The following is a 3,036-nucleotide window of genomic DNA, read 5'->3' as shown; positions in this document are numbered from 1 at the left end:
CCCAACTAATCAACACCTCTACTAAGAGGGTGCCATTAGCACTCCCCTAATTTTAACACAAAGTGAGATAAAGAACAAAAAAAGGTAGATGTGGGTCCCTGGATATATTGAACACGCCGCAATGTTATTGGTTAAGTCACGATTCAACCAATCACAGATCACCCCGTCAATCACATATGTAATCAGCCCCATGCGGACGGTATATCGGCACCCAAAAGTACTTAATCAACAATTATGCTCTAATTTCTATTTTTTTAAAATAATTTTGATTTTAAAAATACAACATTAATTTTTAATCTCAAATTTCATATATTTTTAGTCGTTTACTTAAATTTAAAATAATCATTTTTCATTAAAGTCGAGGTGTATCTCGCTGTATTGCACAAATACCCTTCTAGTATAAGAAAAATGATAAGAACTAACTTTCTAAATTAAAAAAAAGAGTAAATTACAAAATTCAGTCCCTATTGTTATATAAAATTTTGGATTGGGTTTGTTAAAAGAAATAATTAAATATATGGTCCGTGAGGTTTTATTTTTATTATGAATTGGATACTTTACCGGCTTACCCTAACACCTTTTAACCTGTCCGTTAAAATGAGGACATATCAGTCCTTTTACCTTTTCTTTTTACAAAACAAAAAAAATATGTAATTTCAAAATGACTATTTTATACACAGTACACTAACAAAATGACTATTTTTCAGAGATTTTTCACAAAATAACCACCAAAATTGCCCCTGGAGGGCGATTTTGACTATAAGCTACGGATGAGTCCCACATATATACCATTTGGGAAACAAAAATAAGATATTATATATGATATATATGAAATCACCCTCATTTTGTCTATCGGGCTATTTTGATCTCTATTCTGCCTTCTAGTAAGATAATGTATGACACAACGAATTGACACATCAATGATGATTTGACGAGACATTAGGGAAAATTTTCATTGGTATTTTGTCTTTTTAGGATCACCTGTAGTGTGTGTGTGTGTGTGTATATATATATATATATATATATATATATACACACAGAGGCACGTTCAAATGAAAATCGTGCATTTCTAAGAAACCGTGTAAACTAATTTCGACCAATAGGAAAATTCCATTTTTTTTCTAATTTAATTGAATCAATAAGGGTATTTCGATCATTTACAATATTTTTTATTAAATATGAAAATTATTAATAAATCTTAATTATAGAAACGTAATAAAGAAAATTTTATAAATGATAACTTTTAAATATTTAATTATATTATAATATTAAAAATTTGAACTTGATATATTGTGATGCGATTGAATCTGCTGATGAATCTTGAAGATTGTTAGGCATAATAGAATGAATTCATCAAATCAGGATTGAAATAAAAAAATTAATGTACATGAAATAGGTTTCATGAAGGTGAAACTGGTTCATGTCGTAATTGAACAATGAGTAGTGAATTGGTTTCATGGTGAACTCCGTTTCATTGATGGTGTAGTTGATCCGTTTAGTAGGTGAAATGGAAAATGAAACGGGTGCATTATATATTTGGTTCGTCATGAAATAATTGCATGATGAAACAGGTACATGATGAATCTGCTCCAGAATTTTGAAGATTGTAAGGCTTAAAGGAATGAATTCATCAAATTAGGCGTGAAATAAGAAAATTAATTTACATGAAACAGGTTTCATGAAGGTGAAACTGGTTCATGACGTAATTGAACAATGAGTAGTGAAACGAGTGCATAATGTATTTGGTTCGTCATGAAATAATTGCATGATGAAACGGATACATGATGAATCTGCTCCAGAATATTGAAGATTGTAATCTGCTCCAGAATATTGAAGATTGTAATCTGCTCCAGAATATTGAAAATTGTAAGGCTTAATGGAATGAATTTATCAAATCATGAGTGAAATAAAAAAATTAATGTACATGAAACAGGTTTCATGAAGGTGAAACTGATTCATGAGATATTAGAGAATATGTATTTTGTTTACAATTTTGCCCTTATTACTGATATAAAAATAAAATTTTAATATGTATTTTTTAATTTCCTAAAATAAACTAAACTAATCTTGACCATCAATCAAGAAAATGGATAAATGAGATTGGTTTACACGGTTTACACAAATGGAGACGGTTTTTATTTGATTGCTCCTCTCTCTATCTCTCTCTCTTTCTATATATATATATATATATATATATATATACACTATGTAGTATTCTCTATAAAATTGTAGTGATCCAAATACTTCTACTCTCACAACCCCTAACCCTTAAACACAATCTATCATCACAACCCTTAATACAAATATGAAATCATGTCAAAGTGATAATGGTTTCATGTATGTTCAAAGTGACGGGTTAAAGGTTGTGAGAGTAGAATGCTTGGATCACTACAATTTTATAGAGAATGCTACAAAATTTTTATATATATTACATTTGGTCAAAAAAGGATAAAATATCAATTAAAATCGCCCCCGATGTCTCGTCAAATCGTCATTGATATGTCAAATTATTGCGTCATAAGTTATCTTCACTAGAAGACGAAATAGAGGTCAAAATTGCCCCATGGGATGATTTTTACATTTTGAGGGTGATTTGCCCATTTTCAGATATAATATCTAATTTTTGTATCCCAAATTGTATACATATGAGACTCATCCATACCTTATAGTCAAAATTGTCACCCATGGACGATTTTGGTGGTCATTTTGTGAAAAATCTTTGAAAATTGGTCAATTTGTTAATGTACAATGTATAAAATAGTTATTTTGGATAATTTCCCTTACTTATTTACCTTATGAACTTATATATATATATGAAGTTTCTCCCTAAATTGGAAAGAAAGATTGACCGAAAACAAAACCTATAACATGTGAAGTTTTTTTCTCTCTACATCAGAAAGCAAGATCGATTTGAAAACAAAACCCAAATCATACAATCGATCGGAAACAAAACCCATAATCGTAAATTACGATCAATGAAAATAATAGCCGAAAAAAACATAATGTATTAGATATGTTTATTAAGAATCGAATTAG

This window comes from Cynara cardunculus (genome assembly GCF_001531365.2).
Source record: "Cynara cardunculus var. scolymus isolate 2C chromosome LG 3, CcrdV1, whole genome shotgun sequence".
Lineage (NCBI taxonomy): Eukaryota > Viridiplantae > Streptophyta > Magnoliopsida > Asterales > Asteraceae > Cynara > Cynara cardunculus.
Note: the sequence above shows the minus strand (reverse complement) of the source record.